This window comes from Phalacrocorax carbo, chromosome 1, assembly GCF_963921805.1.
Source record: "Phalacrocorax carbo chromosome 1, bPhaCar2.1, whole genome shotgun sequence".
Lineage (NCBI taxonomy): Eukaryota > Metazoa > Chordata > Aves > Suliformes > Phalacrocoracidae > Phalacrocorax > Phalacrocorax carbo.
The window spans coordinates 76,576,922-76,597,768 of NC_087513.1; the positions used below are offsets into that span (position 1 = coordinate 76,576,922).

Consider the following 20,847-nt stretch of genomic DNA (forward strand, 5'->3'; position numbering starts at 1 on the left):
TCTTGTCATATTCTGACCATGAGATTTAGGAACAAGAAGAATTCTTACTGTAGGTCAGTTCTACAGCGATCGTTCTGGACACAGAACACTAGGGTTATCTCGGAATTTCATTTAAGTTCCCCATGACTTCAAGGATCTAGGGAACTGGCAAGGGGCTGGATTTTTTCTTTTTCTTACTGTGGCACATTATAGTTGTGGCTTTTGGGGTTCTACTACAAATTTTGAGTTTGTTTTGCTGACAAGCATTTTGTGGCTCGTGGTATTTTGTTGCATCTGGAATAGACGTTCTCTGAACCTTTTTGAACTATGTATCTCTTGCAACTGACTTCAGTTGTTGGCCCTGGTGGTCTTTTCTAGCCATATATTGCTCTATTCCTGTTATTTGTTGACTGAGGCTGCTCAGACAACAATTCAATGAGTTGTCACGCTACAGAAGTCCCTGGAATTAAAAAAAAAATTAAAGCTTTGTAAGAATAAAAGGATCATTGTGTACATTAAAAAATTGCAAATGGCAACTACAACTGTAGCTAAACACAAATAACTGAATTGGTTATTAAGCAACTGTATTCCTTTTTGCAAGTACATTTTTCCTTTTAAATTTTCTAATCACTCAATCAATGCAGAAATTACTTAAGACTGCATTTGTGCTAAAAAAAAAAACAAACCACAAACCAGCCCAGAACAGAGCCTTGATCTGAATAAAATTTTAGGTCTATGGGATTTTGATTTTATTTTGAATATCTTGCTCTGAGACCTATTCAAACACTCATTGTTTCAAGGCACCATGTTTGATGTTTGTAAAGCGTATTAGACAGATACTTACATGCTTTATATTAAATAGGCAATGATTGGCTTCACAAAGAACCATACAAATACCTTTTTAATTGAAATCTTTCCATCTCCCCTACTTTCAAGTCCCCAAAGGTACCAAGCTATGAATTTCAATGAGGGCTCTGCAAAACAGTATTTAATTAGTGCTTTTCTGTCAGCCTTTCTCCCATCACTCACCTAACCATTCTTGTTTCTACAGTGACATGTAACAGCAATTTAATATCACACAAAAGGAGCAACATTCTTTAACAGATAGCAAGAGTCTGAAACTTATCGGTTCAACCTAATTTTGGTATGTCTGTTATTCAAACTCATATGGAATAGTGTCTGCTATTATTATGGGGGTAACAGACAAAAAAAACCAAAAAACCAAAAAACCCCCAAAAACCCCAAAGAGTCATTCTGTACCTGAAGGAACCAGAGGCTTCAACACACAACTATAAAGCATAACCTGAAAATTAATCCTTTGCTTTAGAAAGGCATTGCTGAGTAGTTCTTTGTAACGGAAGCAGTTTGTTCTATCACTATTGCAGTCCAGTCATTAATCTAAAAGTATCACCATGAAAAAGTGTGACTGAAGTTGAAGCACAGCAGATGAGGCAGTTTGACACAGGAGAGTATTTTGACCAGCTTGCGGACACTCTGCAATCTCTTTTGGTTGAATGTTAATTGGCAAGTTCTCTCCCCAGCTGAAGAAGCCTCTCTCATTCCTTCCCAAGTAAACCCTAACACAGCAAAGTTCACTATTAGCACTTTCTGTACCTTCTGGCTAAAAAGGAGACTGGACACTAAACCTGGTTTCATTAGTTCACAATGTTATTCTCTTTCAGTGGGACCACAGCAAGGTGATACACCCAGGCTCAAAACATCTAGTGCATAGGAAATGCTAGTGCTATACTATAAAAAACTTCAGTGCATTACCTAGATTAGGCACATCAGATGTTCCTTCCATTTTCTACACTGGCTTGCCACCAAAATGTGATCAAATTCTTGTTTCTTATCTTAAATGACTTCTACACTCAGTTTCCCACCACCTTCAAAGGAATTTAAAAATTCCTACTGTGAATGTCCCAGCTAAAAACTCACTTCTTCATCAAGGTGTAATTCTCCCTGAGAAAGGTAAAGTTGGCTTATGACAGAGACACATCATTCCTGGAGCTGAACGGAAGAAGGGGAAATGAGTTATGAGATTCTGTACATGCCTCCTGTGGAAAAGATAAGAGTACAAACAAGCAGTGTGCTGTTGATGATGCAGATTATTATTGCAGTGTTTTTCTATTAACGTGATTAGGATACAGTAGCATATATGGAATGGAATAGCATCACAGCAGACTAATCCTGCTTGGTCTACACCCTGGAAACACTGGTTCAACTCTTGAAGTAAACTGTAGAAAGAGATAATTCAGAAGAATGTTCCCACATGAAGTCTTTAAACTAATTTCAGCATGACTGTCAGTTTCTTGCTCAGGCAAGGGGTAAGAAATGGAGTAAAAGGGATGCTACCAGCAAATAAGAATGAGGAATTTTGAGAGGTGTGAGGAAGGTTATTTATTCACACTACACGAACCTTTTCATAATGTTTCTCCTTCTTTCAAATACCTTCTTAACATTACACTAAATACATTCAGAAACCAGAAGATTAAAGCAATTAAATGTTTCAACATCTGATTGCAGGCAGAATTGGGAAAAGATGTGGTAGTATCCAGGAATAAGAATAAGACCCATGAGGAAAGCTTACACTATCACATGAATTGCTCATTACAGTACACCTTTCTGTCCTCAGTCTTGGCTACAGCTTGTGAGTCAGTATCAAGACACTAATTTTGGTAAAGAGGGAGCAAAGAAAATGAAACTAGTAGTAAAAGCCACAAGGCACCACAGGAGGGTGCTACACACAGTCACTGTATTCATCTAGCAGGAAGAGTTGAAGGCAGCATGACTTATGCTTTCCATAGAGTTTGAAAGCAGGAATAAGTCCTTTTCCCTCCTAGCATCTCAGAGTGAATCCATTTACTTGTAATCAGAGACTCAAACCAAAAGAGCAACAGCAGTGTTAGCCTGAGATTCGTGTTGGTCATAATGATACTGTCAACTGAGGCCTGTTGCTAACATTGTAAGGAGTGAGAATTAGCTTAGCAAATGCCTAATCCAATGCAGAGAGTTTAATGACTGTACAAATATTTTCTTGTGCCTACACTGTGTGAGAGGATAACTCCTCTCTACCTCAAAACATCAGCAGTTATTCTTTACATACTTAATATCAATACATCTATGGAAGGCTCTAGGATTCTTAAAATGAAATTGCTGTGTGAAGGGATATACAACTTTATGAATCACCATGTAACAATACACTGACTGTCTACACATACAGATATATTTTACTGTGCTCAAATATGGTTTCTTTCACACTTCCTACCTACTTTTCAGTAGATAAACAAACCCACAGCACTGTACTGTATACATTACAACACAGGTACCACTAACTACTTTTTACTAAGGCTGTTTACACCAATTTAAAAGAATAATTTTGAACTACTTATCCTGCTCCCCTCTCAGCAAATAAAAGACAGGTTGTATTGCTATATAGAAACTGATGAACACAACAGGGTTAGAAGGGATTCCAAGAGATTTCTCATAACGCCCTTCTGTATCACAGTGAAGGTAAGAGAGCTCACCACAGTAATCTGATGCATCTTGCAGGTCCCTGGCAATACAAAAACTGCATGCACTTTCTTTAAAGTATCTTCTGGCACAATAGAGAGCCTGTTGTCCAACTGCCCAAATAAGTATGATGCATCCTGCCCAGAACCTGTCTTTTCATTTCTCCATCTCAGTGGGACTTCTGTTCTGAGTCCCTAGGTATGGGAAAAAGGGTATGCTAACCCACAGAGGTGGCTGAACTACTTGCCTCCTCTTATGTAGAGAAAGGGAAGATGATGCAAGGGAGACTTTGAAGCAAGGATCTGGAATTCTTCTTCTCCCCCCCATCCCTTTAACATCACTCATCCTGTTTTATTCTGTCATTCTTTGATGCCAATCTAGTTACATCCTCCTGAGGTGTCCTCCCTCTTTGTGTTGGTTTTCTTGCTAACACCCTTAGTCATAGAATCATAAATATCTTGAGTTGGAAGGGACCCATAAGGATCATCATGTCCAGCTCCCAACTTAATGTAATGTTGACCAAGAGCTACCGCGTTGCCAGCTTTCTTCTGTCATAATATTCCTTGCAAGTTACCACTCCAGTTTCCCTCTCTTTACCCACAGAGTAGCTACCACTTGCAACTTTGCTTTCTCTAGAAACCCCTCTTTCCTTAGTCCTCTCTATGATGGAGCTTGCATTCTTCAAGGAATGAGTCCATCTGCTGTTCACTGTTTGACCCTAGTTGCTTGTTAGCATATCCACTCTATATAACATCAAGATTTTGCCTCCACCTGTCTCTATCCCCTTACTTAGAATCATAGAATCATTAAGGTTGGAAAAGACCTCTAGGATCATCGAGTCTAACTGTCAACCCAACACTACCATGCCTCCTAAACCATGCCCTGAAGTTCCACGTCTGCACATCTTTTAAATACCTCCAGGGATGGTGACTCTCTGGGCAGCGTGTTCCAATGCCTCACCATGCTTTCAATGAAAAAATTTTTCCTAATATCCAATCTAAACCTCCCCTGATGCAGCTTGGAGCCATTTCCTCTCATTCTATCACTAGTAACTTGGGAGAAGGGACCAACACCCAATGTCCTTTCAGGTAGTTGTAGAGAGTGATAAGGTCTCCCCTCAGCCTCCTCTCCTCCAGAATAAACACCCCCAGTTCCCTCAACCTCTCCTCATAAGACCTGCTCTCCAGACCCTTCCCCAGCTTCGTTGCCCTTCTTTGGACACAGTCCAGCAACTCAATGTCCCTCTTGTAGTGAGGTGCCCAAAACTGAACACAATATTCAAGGTGTGGCCTCACCAGCATTGAGTACAGGGGCACGATCACGGCCCAACTCCTGCTGGCCACACTATTGCTGATCCAAGCCAGGATGCTGTTGGACGCCTTGGCCACCTGGGCACACTGCTGGCTCATGTTCAGCCAGTTGTTGACCAGCACCCCCAGGTCCTTCTCCACCGGGCAGCTTTCCAGCCACTCTTCCCCAAGGCTGTAGTGTTGCATGGGCTTGTTGTGACCCAAGTGCAGGACCCAGCACTTGGCTTTGTTAAACCTCATACAGTTGGCCTCTTGATGAGTTCCAGTTGTTCTTCAGGGAAATGGTGAAGGGAGAACAATCCTTATCTCCTCCTTCTGTTCACGTGATTCTAGTGTTCATCGCTACAGGGAGTATTACAGTTTGCTTCCAGTAAAACCCAGAGCATCCTGCATGTACATCTCATACTGTCCATGTCTTCAAGCACCCCTATCCAGAGGTATGGTATTTCCTAGGATTACATCTGTAAAGCACCCTGGGATGCTTCAGGATGAAAGGCGCTCTATTAAAAAATAGGTAACTACCTCAGAAGCAGCACTGGGAGAAAATAACACATACTGGTGCCTTAAAATTACTGCTGGCCTACGAGTCCACATGGGAATTCCAAATTAATGCAACCAAGCATTGGAGACATCATCATGATGCAGGACAGAAAAAGGCTTAGCAGGCCACGAAATAATGTCAACATGCAAGATAAGATGCAGTCAGCAGCACTGCTTCCTGCAAGGTGTAACTCTGACTCTATTGGCTCTGTTGGGCCATGACCTTACTTTGAGAAAGCCACCAAATATTAATAAAAAGTGGAAACCAGGACCCAAGATAGCTGTGACATGAACGGGCTGGTCACTGACAGCACATGCCTCACAAAGCAAAGCCACTGGAAGAGTGGAGATACTCAATTTGCCTGGTGAATTTGCTAATAAAGGAAAAGCATCAATATAGAAGATCACAAATAATTTAGCAAAATGACAACTCATCTGCTGCCTAATAAGTTGTGTACAAACATGTGTTTTCCAAATTCAAACACCAGTGTAGAAATTTCATTCCAAAGAAGCAATTCGCCAGAGAGGTGCACAACCGCTCTCCCATACTCCAAACTGGAAGCACAGAATTAGCCAAACGCTTTCAGAGAAGCTTCTGTCAGCCTGCATGGAATACCTGTTGCCACTAGCACTCTAATTATTTGGCAGCTAAATTCTGTTTCTAATATTGTCTGGGACATACCACAAGGAAAATACATTAATACATTGCCACATTCACAGAAGAGAAAAAAGTATGGCAACAATGGCCACCACATGCAGTTCTTCTTTAGGGAATGGAGTTTGGATGGGAAGAAAAGGGGAAGATAATTAACCTATCAGAAGGCAATACAGAAATATGAACTACTGAGAAGACATTTTTACATACAATTTCATAAATAAAGAAAACAGGCTGCTGCTCACCCTATATCCTACACAAATACTGAAAATGCAAACTGTCTGGAAAGAAGAAATAGAATGCTATACCCTGGTATGTGCACTCATTCATTAACTGCTCTGTGGCTCCAATCCAGCAAAACACTTAAGCACATGAATAGTCCCAACAACAAAGGCCTGAAAGCCTGACCATACATTAAAGTAAAATGCAGTGTAGGCACAAGCCTCTCCCTTGCTTTCAGAAAAACCTACAAAACCCAGAGAACAAAATCAATGCTGCCTCCCTTGGGTATAGCAGGCAAGGAGCAGGGTCACAGCAGCCTCATTCAAGGGCAGCTTAGGAAAATATATTTACAAATGCAAATGTATTTGTATATATAAATTTTAAATACACATATATCGGTGGTATTACATATTGTTTTCTAAGTATTGTAAGAGTCCAGCATAGCTGCAAAACGAAAGGGCCATTTAGCTATGAAAAAGCTTCCAAACTTTTTACTGGGTTTGCTTTTATGGGAAGACACTGTGCCATTCTGTGAAATTGGAATATGTTGCCCTGTTTTCCCTGAGTTTTCCTCAGAGAAGGAATCTGAATAAAGTGTCAGCCTAAGATACACAGCAGTCCTAGATTACACAAATCAAATGTCAGGGTTCAAGTGAGCGTGATGATAATATTTGGTGGGGGCATGAGGGAGAGAGATGAGTGATTCACAGTCTGGAAGGTGACATTGCACGGTCTAGGTCAGGGGAAAAGCGAGAGGTGCTGGGGAAAGATGGGTGTGGAATGGACATGATTAATATATTGTCATTTGATAGAAGTTACTTGCTATCAAGGTTTGCTCAGATGGCGTGATTAAGGCATTCAAAAAAACATCCTCCAGTAACCTCAGGCAACAAAATCTTTTATCTGAGCAAGAATATTACCAAAAGGACCACCAAAAGCACAGTTATAATTTCTTCTTTTACAATCCCATTCGCATTACTATTTACATTCACGAACATAATCCCTCTACTTCTCTGCTCAAATGCTACAACCAGCACCAAACACAGATGTGCAGTGGGCATGTAGGTAAACACATTTTCCACACAGCAGCAAATTCGATTCCATTCCTGTCACAAATGGTTAATTTTTTTCTGGGGCACTCAGCATCAGATTTCATGTGGAGGCACCTGAAATAGCAGTCCTATGTTATTAGCCATTTAAGACCAAATGCTATCACCAACACAATGAGTGGAAGCCTAATCTGCAAGTTGTACTTCAGAAATGATTGAAATGTTTATAGGACAGGAGTGGTGTGGAAGTGCAAGAACCTGCTTCTCTCAGAAGTCTATATGCTCTGCTGGCACATTCAGGGTGAGAAACATCTGGTGTGTACACAAACCACTCCGTTGCTCTCACATCATTGCTCTTTTTCTGTGCATTGAGGCTCATTTGTCATTGCAGAATAGTTTCCTCACCTTAAAACTAGCATGCTTTCTTCTGCGCCCAAGTGACTGTCTCAGCACCCATTTATTGCTCTGCTACAGTGTGTACCGACTTCCTATTGCAATAACAATCATTAGTAGTGTTTGGGATTACTAGACTACGTAAGTGCCCTGCAAGCATATTCTTCAGTACTGAACTACCTTTAATCTATTTATCACTGATTGGTTTCTTTCTGGAACTTTTTACCCTCATTCTCAAACTTCTGCATAGGCCCTAGAGACACTTCTGTCCTATAGATTAGTGAAATGGTTTGCTAAGGTCTTCCAAAGAAAGTGAAATATTTACAGTTATTCACAACTTACTTTATATGTGCAATGGTGTAACCCAAAGAAATAATCATAATTTGCATTGCCTTCTCATTCAATCTCTGTTGTTGGCAGATGTTCACAGTCTTGTGATGCCAATTCAAATCCTACTGAAACTGCTGGGAGTTTGTGGACCTCTGAACCAGTTTGATCAGACTTGCATCTCATCTCCACTTCAGAGATAACACTACAGCTGTGACTGGAGCAGTCTTTAGCCTCCACAGATTTCATGGTCTAGCAAAGCTATATCATATCATATCATATCATATCATATCATATCATATCATATCATATCATATCATATCATATCATATCATATCATATCATATCATATCATATCATATCATATCATATCATATCATATCATATCATATCATATCATATCATATCATATCATCCTAGTCTCCATGTATACACCTTACTGGTATTCTGTTTTTTAAAAAGAGCAAGGAGGTGAAAGGATAGCATGAATGAAGACGAAGATACATTGGCAGAGCTGCACATTGAAATAAGCATGACATCTGCTAGCAGAATATCTGATTTGCAGCCATCTCTGGCTTTAACGATCTAAGAAAAGAAGGGTGAAGAAAATCCTTCGGAAGCTATGAGCTGTTTGCAAGAGGTCAACAAGACTTTGAGGCAGTAAATAGAGTGCAGTCAATATTGCTGTGCTAGGGTGAACATGGATAAATAGAATTCTTCTTGATAAGCAGCTCTGATTTCTGTACTTTGATGAAGAGTATCAGGTAAACACTGAATATGGATTTGAATTTGGGCAGCATTTCTTGGTGGTCAAGGGTAGCAGAAAAAAATGGCAGTGTTTTTCCTATATCAGGTCATACTGGAAAGCAAGAAAAGAAAATCCTGTTTCTGCAAGTAAATAGACTGTGAAAGTCCAAGGAGAGCATAAATATGGAACAGGAAAAATGGGATGTCATTCAACACAGCCACACTTCTAACCACAATGTTGCTTTTCAGATAGCTCAACTTAGTACAGCTCAGCACAGAAGTATCTCCCTGAAGTGAGTCATAATAAACACTAAGAGCAAATGAGGCCTTTACAGGTGTTTTTAGAGGAAACAAAGAAACAAAACAACCCCATAAAGTATTTAACCAAATGACACACAAATAAACTTTGAGTGCTTGGAGATATATTGACATTCTGGGTTTGGGCACTTGATAGCTAATAGCAAGAATTGAATTTGATGGACACTCAGAAGTGGCACCATTTACACTAGGTCAAGAAAGCCTCAGAGCTGGCTTAAAAAAACCTATCCACAGTCTGGACAACAGGAAAATTCCTTTAGCCACCTAATGTCCCTCTTGCATGAAACTAATGAGAACAGCTTAAAAACCACAAAGGGGCTTTCCTGCTCTCACCAAGGCTCTACTTTTAAAGGATCTAACCACTGAGAGTTACCACCGGTGTTCTTTGATTTTATTGTTTTTTCTGGGATTTTACTCTACCATGGGGCTGTTTCATGGAGCATTTCAGTGAGTTCCTGACAGGTAATCCTCCAGATTAATTCAGAGTTCTTTTGGCCGATAAGTCGTCAGCTTCTCTGAGAGATAGCAGAAGAATGACAGCTCACTATCTCTTTCTGTGAATTCTTGGAAGATTGAACAGCACAAGGTATTTTCAACTAATGCCAGCTGAAGACAAATGGTAACTTAGCCAAATGCTAAAGAGTCATGTTGAGATCTACATAGAAAGCCCTTTCAAAATAAATCTCCAGGTAAACATACTCTTCAGGATTCAAGAGAGAGACACAGATTAGGCTAGAAAAGTATTGCTCACCAAATCCTGCTTTAAAACAGCTTATTACAGGCTTTTTTAAAATGATATGTTTTTCAGACTCCAATTAGAGCAGAGTAATTAAATGTCCATTAAGGAAGCACAGGACAAATGATAGTTTTTTCCTGGGAAACTTAGAGGCACTTCTGAAAGCATTTTGTCTGGAGAGGTGAGGAGCAGAAACACAGTACCAGAGGAGGGCATGCAGACACGCAGCTCTACCCTGCAGGGCAGGGTAGGCCAGTCTCACCTCAAGCACAGCTTGAATGCTGCCCTTCGGCAGAGCTGGCAGGACCCTTTTTTGTTTTGTTTGTCCTTTTCCTGGAAAGCTCACCCAACACTGAATTATTTCACCTGTGAAAGGAAACAGGTGATTCAGAAACATTACCTGGAATATGCTCCTTCACCCAGCAAATCAGGCTTCATGTTTGAGCTGTTTCTTGGTACTAAGCACCCAGTCTATCCTCTCAATAAGGGGGCTTCATGGACATTCATGCTACAGTGCAATACAACAGCCACCTATGGAGGCAGACACAGCTGCCTAACCACCACTACCATATAGTGCCAAGGACAATATATCCAGGTCTAAATGTTTCAGAGTTTTGACGTTTGTTTTTTTCTATGATTTAAAAAAAAAATATATATATATAATTATTATTATTCCAGGAAAAGCAGCTAATTCAGAGAACAAAATTTGGTTTAGCGGAAAAATACCCTTCTTTAAAAAATAATGTTGACAACATTTGATTGACCTGTTCAGGCAGTTGTATTGTACCTCACTTTTCAGAACATACACATTCCCAGTGTCAATTTGTCTGCCTTCCCAGTATAAGGGCACAGCGCAGAGAGTCATCAGCCATCCTGAATTTCAGTAAGAAGTCAAGCTGCCTGGCACCATCAGAAATTGTTCTATTTACAACAGTGAGCCAATAGAGAACAAACAGAACAAAAAGTGTAGGGAGAAAAGGCGGGGAAGGACAGGATTTGCAAAATGCACTGTTATCCACCTGGCTCCCTGTGCTATACTTTGATCTCTAACATGTACATGTAATTCATCTATCACTGATGTTAAAGTGCACCAAGGATGAAAGAAGGGGATTAAATAACAGACCAAAAGAATGGGGCTAAGGGTATCTGCATCCTGTTCCTAGTAGGAGCGTACACAGAACCAGATCCTCAGTTTTACAAAACAAGTTTGATAAAATCAACATAGTATCAGCTAAACTGCATGCTCTGTCAGATGATTCCTTCACAGGTTTTCTGGAAAGCTCTTGCGATTTCTACAGCCTTCCAGTGTAACTCTAGGCAAATTATTTAACTTTTCTGCTTCCCATAACTTACAGCACATGGTGTAATAGCTCCTATTTTAAAGGGGGTTTAGAGTCCTGAGGTAGTTTTTATAGACTCCTGTGACATCCCCTAGTGAATTAGTGATTAGAAAAGCAAGTAACTAAGAGTTTACTTCTGACGCAGGCAGAACGAGAAATGCATAGCATAAGAACAATTCACATTGCTGCTTCCCCATCTTGGCATTTGTAACATTCCAAACAAATGTCAGTTTGAATAACCAATTCTCATTACACTAAATGCTGAAATGCCAACACTGATCATGCGAATTTCTGTCAAAAATTAATGTTTGAGTAAGGAGGCTCTTAGTTTTGGCCTGTCTAGTACTTTGCTGTTTGATATGGATTGAAGATAGCAGCTATTATATTATCCTCAGCCCATGTTAACTGTAGGGAGAAAACCTGCCAACTCTGGTAAATCACCAATGTAACACAATGCTTGCAGCACACCATACTGGATACTATTGGCTTACATTGTGTGTGCAGTGATTTAGTCAGCTATAAACACAGAGAAGAACTTTTAAAGGAGGTGCTCCATATCAGAGGGGGACAAAAGTGCTGTTGCTGCTTTTACTCAAAGGTGAATGCTTTATGTTGGAACAAGAGAAGAAAGATTATTTGCAGATTCTCAGCACTAGTAAGCCAGGCAGAGCCTTTTGAGTGTTCGATCATACTATACATCATGCACAAAAAGTAGATAAACTGAATCACGGCACAAGCTTGGTGCTCTTATCAACGGTGAACATAGTTCAGACAGTAATTCCAACACCACATGATGCTTGTCTCCCTGTTATACTTAATGCCTCTTTTTCTGCATTTCTTGACCTCTGGGAGAAGCAAAGGAGTTGAACCCTTGCAAGGGTATCATCCTGATCGCTTGCGCCTGCTTGCAGGTTGGCTTTGCAATCTCAGCACGTGACCCATTCCACTGAGAAAAACATTAGTTTTCAAAGACGTTGCTGCAGGTGGATTATACTATGACTGTACTGTGGTTTATATGGGAGAGGAGTTACCTACATGGAAAGAAAACTATGAGGGAGAGGATACTGAAAAGAAATGGCATTAGTGAGCCAGGGAATTAAGGAGACAGAGAAGTAGTATAGATTTTGCCTTGTGCCCTTTTCTTCTTCAATCTATTCTCCTCTGCTTCACCTCATTCCCACTTGGCTGGCTGTCTCTCTCCCTCCTCTTACTTTCAGTTTACCTGACATAGCCTTGTCTCACTCCCTTCTTCTTTTGTGGCCCCTCTTAGAAATATCTCATAGTGCTACTTCAATGTTTCTGCCATGAAAGCATTCACAGGGACTGTGTTTTGTGCTGTCCTCTGCCCTATGTTTGCCTTGTTTGGATAGGCTTTAAATTTTCCCAGTTTGTACAAGGTCTCGCACAATCTGACCCCATTCTTGACTAGTGCTTAAGTACAAAATAATCAAAATACCATCAAGAACAGTAACAAACCCAATAATTTTATGACCCAGATACTTCTAAGATATGAAGCTTAACAGAGCATGCAAGTATTCTTAGGCTTGAAAAATATACACAGCTATTAAATACAAGCACCTTCCTATTATTTCAGAATAGCTCAGACCAACCCCAAACATAATTACACGGAACTGAATAATTAATAGAACTCATTAAATGCATAGTATGCATACATATAGAGGAGGGTAACACTATGTATGAAGGTATTTGGCATTCATATCTTGAATTCCTACTGGTTTATGGCCATTGCGGAATTGGCCTCTAGAGAGTTTCTGCTGGACCACATCTCTGAGATTTGTCACGAAGACCAGAAAAGAGGAACAGTGCCTGCAACATGGTGTGTGGCTGATTCCTCTGCATAGTGAAAAATATGAGATATACATGGAGAGAACCACAGCGACTACAGTAGGCATGAAAGATGCTGAGTATCTTTACACAGCAGTCAGAGCAGGCCCTGAATTCATCATTGTATCCCTGATGGCATGAGAGAGACACACCATTACAAATACAACATTTGGTATACTTAAAACAGAGTCCATTTGTTGTGTGCATGTGTGAATGCAAGCTTTTTTCCAGTACACTCTGGCTTAATATTCTTCCCAGATCTTTCTCACCTGATGTTTCAGTCAACTGGATGCTAGAGGCCTTTAAAAAACATGTCAGTTCTTTTATTTAGTATAATCCTGCTATATCCAGACCAGACAGTATGAACAGAACATTGGTTCACTTCCAATGCTATTGAATGATTGAGTGTGAAAGCCCCCTTTGCATATTTTCTCTCTTTAATTTTTTTTAATGTACTACTTTCCAGTGTGTTTTCCCATTCGTGCGTATAGCTCTCCCATCTTGTCAGCACTGCCAGTCAGTCAGTTGCTGAGCTACAGACTGTTTGCTGCATTTTCTGTCACACAGGTGTGGAGAGATTTTTGATCTGACTTACAAATTCCCTGCTCGCCCTGGCAAGCTGGCTGGCTGTCATGCTGCTGCAGGGTGTTTCAAACAGCTGCTCTTTCCAAGACACACTTCTTTGCATCTCCAGCTTCATTATTTCTTACACACTGCTCTTCCCCTTTAGTTTCATCCTTTCCATACCAAAAGGCATTGGCAATAGAGCCATGCAGAAACAACTACCATACCATTAAACTATTTCATATTCTGGCTCATCGAGAAATTATCTGTATGTCCTAGTTTATTACTTAGTCACATTCAGCTGTGCATCTACTTTTACTACTGTGCAAGCACCATATGCAAGTTATACATGTGACTTCTAGATTACTTACCAGCTGATGTTTTCTAGTACATCTAGGCTTTAATTTTTTTAGTATTATTTTCTTTCTTTTTAATTTTTAAAATACTTATGTTTGTTCTGATCAGTATACTTAAATCCGGGACCTGTTACAGAACAGCTTCTGCACAACACTCTTAGAATTCAATCCCAGATTCTGGCAAAATCTAGCAATCTGCTATTGTTCCTGAGCATTGGGAGATTTCTCCTTTGAGTTTCAATGAACTCACCACCATTGAATCCTGCAAACCAGTTCGTTTACTAGTGCATTCAATCTCAGCTGAAGCAAAGCAGCTCAGGGTATTGATTACTCAACAAAATTTGGTTTTCTTTCTGAATTAAACTTAATTCAAAGTCCCAGAAAATTTTGAAGCACTGTATTTTTCCTTCAGAAGTCAAGTGAGCTATTAAACCGAGGTAGAATATGTAAAGCCTTCATCGTATTTTGTTGAGTATAATTATGATATGGTTCCGAATTGGTCCCTAGGAACTCAGCGAGGGCCTGCAACCAACTCTACTTGGCTGTATTTAACTCTGCAACTTGTTATATACCAAACTCTAGCTTGATTTTATAAGCTATGTCATTTCCTCACATCCTGGTTGTCACCTGGACTGCTCTGAGGAACAGGACTGCACCTACTCTAGTCAAGTGAATCTATCCTGCAGTTCAGACAGTCACAAGAGCTTTAGACAATACTGTAATATTTACACCTCAGCTTTCTTACCTATAAAAGGAAGATTGGACCCTCAGGTTTCAGGTGACTTTAAAATTTTTGTAAGCCAAATGTGACATCCCTTTGCCTCCAATTCTATGACATCCTAAGCAGTCACCATTTAGGCTGACATTTATTGAAGGCCTTAATGTGAAAAGCTGAGGGGAAAAAACCAGCAAAAAACTACTGACAATGTTGATACTTAAACCCCTGCTTTTACAGTTTTATTTGGATAGACTTAGTTTTATTTGCATAGTACTTAAAGGGCAGCTAGAAGAGGATGGAGGCTTTCTTTTTACAAGGAGCCACATGGAGAAGTCAAAGGACAATGGGTACAAGTTGCACCAGGAGAGGTTTTATCTTGACATAAGAAAGAAATTTCTTACAATGAGAACAATCATTCACTGGAACATCCTCCCCAGGGACATGGTAGAGTCCCCATTGCTGGCAGTTTTCAAGATGCGACTAGAAAGGGCACTCCATAATCTCATCTAGGCTCCCTCTCCCACAGAAGCTTGGACCAGATGATCTGTTGAGATCCCTTCCAACCTCAGCTGTTCTGTGATTCTGTGAGACTGCTTGCTCTCACATCTAGTCCTAAACTTTCACCTAATATTGGTTTTATGAATATATAATTACTCTTCCCCTCACAGCTGAACTTAAGTCAGATTTCACTTAAACCAGTTTTACACCAGTGCAACTTTACTAGTCCTAATCATGGTAAATCACTGATCTATAAGAGAAGGGAGATCAGGCCTAACAGATTATTTTTTACTTATACCAGGTGTTTTCACCTGTTGCATTTTCCCTCCAGACTAACTACAAACTGCTTCCATTCCAGAGGACTGGACAAAGCAAATGTGAGGTGCCCTTCACACAGGCTGCTGGAGCAAATAAGAATCCCTGAAACCAAAGTACAGCAATTTTTGTGGGTTATACACAGTTTTAAAGGGTTACACACTTCTAACAGGTCACAATGAGATTTAAAGTAGTTCATTAAGCCTTTTCTTCCTGGATACATTCTGTACCCTATATACTGTAAAAGATAATCAATTGAACTATTTATTAAAAATGTATCATGGGAATGTATAAACAGACAGGTTTCTATGACACTTAGGTCATACTGTGTGCAGTTTTAGGAAAAAAGCTTCTGAGACTGCAGTAGGTTTGCCTGGATAAAACTTATGCTGCCTGAAAAGTTTTCTTATGATGTTATCTAAAAGCACATGAGCTGATTTCCTTAAAATGTACGTTACATATATTCCTCTGCTTTACAATCATATTATGATTCCAATTTAAAAAGACAAATATGACTGTTCTGCTGCAGTGAACAGGATGCCTGTACTTGGGGTAGCTATGGCGAAGTATATTCAAGTATTGAAGTAATTTAACCAGTTACATCATCATGAAAAAGCTTTCACAGTTGAGATGAGAAACGTTGTACTTCATAAAGTCTGGAACGGTGCTGGCAACACTTAATCATTTAAAGTCACCCCTCCACCTTAATCTAAATATGAATAAATTATTGTGCTTTCTGTAGAAAAAGAACCTCTGTCCTCTAAAGTGCTTTGCAGAAATTCTGAGTCACAATAACCTTCTTGCCCAGAGTCCCACGAGGCATCAGGACCAGAAATGGGAACAAAGTCCAGGATCCCAATCTGTAACCTTTCCTGCACTGACTGGGGATCATGCGTCTTCCTGGGGAGTCCTAACACATTATTCTACCACTATAAAACTACACTGGACTAAGAAAACAAGTAAGGAATAAAAATATATCCCGGAAAGTAGGAATGTAAAAATTGAACAAAGGTGGTTTTATAATCGTTACAGCAAGAAGAAACTCAGTAGTTTGATGTCAGCTGACCAAAGGACTCCTACGGTACTACTGCAAAATAAACAAGGGTTTAAACATATAATCAAGTTTAACAAGTCACTATGTATCAGCACAAGCATGGTAAGCCATTTCATACGCCCACTTAGCCCATGACAAATGCAAAACAACTTGGTTTAGCATGTTTCTTTTTCCTCTGGGACTAAACTGTTACACTTTCAGTGCAGAAGGAGACAAGCTGGTTTCAAGAATCTGTAGCACAGTAATTTGCTAAGTTGTGGTAGCTTGACTTTATGTCAAACTCACTAACTCTGCTAAGAACATAAGGCTAATGGGATAAGAGGAAGTGAAAAAACATTTCCTTGCCAAATGGTTTTTTAACAGGCTTGAAAAAAATGGTGACAACCATATAAAAAGCTTTTCCACTGTTTGACCAGACCATCATAATTCCCAGCCTTCTATAGCCTGGTACTTCTCTACCTCTTCTTGTCTCCACTTATAATTACCACTCTTAATTGCACCTGCCTTTTTAGTTCACTTGGCACTAGCTGTATAAAAACATTGTCAGTGAATGATTAGCAGATATAAGACTGTTAATATAACTATGCTTTAGGTAGTTTTAGGTAGACATTCAGAGGATGGACTCTAAAATGACAGAAGTCTTTCTGAGACGACTTCCTCAGAACTCCTCAAGTGTCTGGCTTGTAAGCAAATACCCTTTGTGCTTTAGGAGACTTGCCCTCTGGAGGTAGAACAGCAATATTCTATAATGCTTCAGCTGTGAATTTTAGTTGTCAAGGCAGTTTGTAGCCAGGGCTCCTGATCACAATACCTTTTACAGTTGTAATGCAAATGGGACATACCATACCCTGCATTCTGATGATTCTGAACTTCAGTGGAGATACAGCCATATCACTAAACTCTGTCTATTTTGATGCTTTTTATGCCTGATTCAGATTTTTAACCAACTTTGATGTCACTAGGACTTTAAGGATATGCCCAGAGGCTTTGCTGAATTGGGGCTTTTGGCTTATCATCTAATTAAGGGAAAACATGCTGTAACCCACTCACCTGGCTCAGTCACAGCTGTAGTGTATGATACTAATCTCACATTTATTAAACACATGCTCCCTCTGGAGCTGGAGATGATACAGTAACAGCTGTTTTATTCTGGTTTCTTCTTAAGTAGTGAGGAAACAAACACAAACCTGTGTCTGGTATAATTCACAGTGTTCACAGCTACTACTGCAATTAAGATGGACTAAGATAAACAGTTAAGTTCTCCGTATCTTTTACAATCCATTCTTCCTCCAATTCTCTTTCCCCCTTGTTGCCATCATTATTGTGAGTAAACTAGTACTGAAATCTGACTCAGCAAAGGGAAATTAAGTTTTATGCAAAAATAAATGAGGTAAGTTGTACTGGGCATAGTATTCTCCCTAAAGATTCTGAGACTAAACAGGAGAAATCAAAAGGCCTATAATGAAGACAGTGAAATGAAGCAAATACTGGGTAACCAGTATTTGCCCTGACTTTAATGTCAGCCTAGTCTCCCATTGGGAATAAATGCATATTTCTCTGTGGATAATTAATCCTTTTTTGTCCACAGGAAATAATAAGGACACTTTTAGGTGGCAAGCAAACATGTCATTTGGGACACAAGGTTGATATTAAAAGCCCCTACCATGAACTCCTGTGTGGCTTTTGACCACAGCTTGTGGGTAGGAGCACGGTGATACAATACACCGCTAAAACACTGGGACAGGCACAGCACATCTCTGGAAGCTGAGGAAATTCACACAGCCGCCAACAATTTTAAGGAGTGTGCCGCATACCAGAAGACACCTTTTCCTTGGCTGGTTAGTGCAAAAAGGGACATATTCCTTCCTCTGCTCAACCCCCAAGAGAATATCCAATGCCCTCTTTCAACTCTGAAACTACCATCAAGGTGCTGATGAGCTCTAAGCACGTGATCAGCACCAGCCTTGCTGATGGCTGAAGCAGGTGAGCTGGGCTTGACACTGCTCGCTCCATTACAAACTCATCCCAAGTCCAAGTACGTCCTAAGCACCTTACAATGCTTCTCCCTTTTTCCCAAGCCATTTGAAAACAGGAAGGAAAAGGTGGTAGTGAGCTGCACGAAGAACCTTGTGGTTGATCGTTTCTGACTAGCTGAGTCCTCAAACAGACTTTAGGTAATGTCAAGGACACAGAGACTGTGTGACTGCACATGCATATTTCAGAGACAGAAAAGTAATCCCGCTGCAATTAATGGATCTTATTATGCTCAAAGTCAACAAGCTCGCTAAAGGGCTTTAGCAAGTCAGCGCCTTAGTGTTTGGATTGCAGTGCTAGCTGTGTGGTGTGCCATTGTCCACTTCAGACTTGTTTACCAACAGAGGTATAGATAAAATCTAGCCCTAGGCACAATTCAGGCTAAATATATTGATGCATAATTTTGCCTTCCAATGGCTTCTGTAGTGGCTCTTACAAGTGAGACAGATAAAAGAGAGTAAACACAGATATTTAAAAAGTAATTTACTTTCTTACCATGCATGTTTACTATTTGCAGTTCAGTAACCTCTGACAACTGATACAGATAATTTCATTTCATTTCCTTCCTCCACCATACCCACCTGATATATTTATCTGTGGGGACCATGGCACTGCAGTGTAATGTTTGCTATTATTGTAAACTGGCACTCTATTTTTGAAAAGCTACAAACCATTTGGTCATAAAACATTTTGCAATCACCATCAGCCTATTTGGTGGGTTGCTTGGTTTTTTTAGACCTCAAATAATTCTAAGGTGTTCTTCAAATTAAACATCCCTGTCTTATATATAATTTTCTTTGTAAACAAGTTAACACAAATATATTATTCCCATGCATATTTATTATGTGCATACAACAGTCAACCTGCAAAATCCACTCCCCCAGTCCTTCTGGCAAACTAGGAAACCTCTTTGCCATAAAAACTTACCCTTTTCCCCTCAATAAATCTATTCCTTAGAAGAAACTTTTGCCTTTAGAGTCTCATTTTTCATTTATTTCATTAGTTTCTATCTCAGATAACTAAATTCCCTTTTATTACAGCTGGGAATTTTTATAATGTGCAAATTGAAATAATGATTGTATCACAGTACTCTGCAAGTGGTTTTCATTAAGCCTCCAGCTACTATTCCTTGCTCTGTTGGATATCTTTCTGTCAGGGTTACTTTATGCCAGACAGAAATTTGAACAATCTATGTTGAAAGGAATGACTAAAAACCTATTAGATAACAACCTTTAAAATGCACTGGTTGATGGAGCTTAATTGTATATTCTTGTCATAATCAAAATACATCCATTGCTTAAAACTTAACAATCATGCTAAAAAATGAACCTGTGAATATACTCTGGAGATTCACATTTCTGAAAATCAAAATTACTACTTGTCTTTACAATTCTGTGTAAGCAGACACACAGTGCCAGAAATAGATTTACGTTTCTGAGATGCTATACTACAAGACTTTGCTTTTCTGTTAACAGAGTGACTAAATTCATACTGTACGTTCAAGTAGGATTTTCTGGTTAATTTTAGCGGCTTGAAATAGTTCAGAACCATTTGTGTGGCTTGTTGAAATTTACAGCATGCTTACATTGTTGATCACCAGACTCATCTTGCTACTTTGTCATTCTGTATTGCCTATTGGTAAATGAGTTTGCTAGCATATATTCCCATTGCTGCCAGGGTCACCAGAAGTCTGAATGAACACATAAAGAGTCCACTTAATTGCAAAGATTTATAGCTATGCTGTTTTCTTTTCTCCCTTTCCACTCAAACTTGTCTTCCATGTCTGACATGTACAGAAAAGGCAGAGCTGCTTATTCTAGTCAAAATCAGCAGCAGACAAGGACCACAGTTTTGTAGGGATTCCTTATCTCTACTGCTAGTGCATAGGCAACAGAGAAGAAGTTTTCTAATCCACCCTAGACAGGGTACTGAACCAAAGAAAAATGCTCTGTCAATATAGTATCAGCCATCATCGGTCTGCAATGAAGCAATGAGCTACATGACTGGCAAAAAGCCATAACCTGTATGACTCCCAGAAGCAACAAGCTGTTCATTTTGATTTAAGATACCATGCTCTCTCAGGGTGGAAGACAGGTAAACTATTATACAATAAACAGTTGAAAAATTTTTAAGTCTTGGAAACTCAGAAGCAGAAAGTTGCCAGTTGAAAATCTGCCTCTGCCTGCCCAAAGAGCCTGCTGTTTGAACCAAGTATAATTTCTATGTCAAACTAAAGACTTTTCTCCTGTCTTATTTAAGGCTTTGCTTCAAGTTTGGGTAGCAGAGGAATCAACCAATTCCAACCAACCAGTTAAATGATTTTGGGATAAAAAA

At 39.7% G+C, this 20,847-nt stretch overlaps 1 protein-coding gene across 5 annotated transcripts in view; it reads right to left on the bottom strand.

The window, feature by feature from the left end:
- The window catches only part of SCUBE1 (signal peptide, CUB domain and EGF like domain containing 1), a 219,497-nt gene that overhangs the window by 144,191 nt on the left and 54,459 nt on the right, over window positions 1–20,847 (bottom strand). The window lies entirely within an intron of this gene.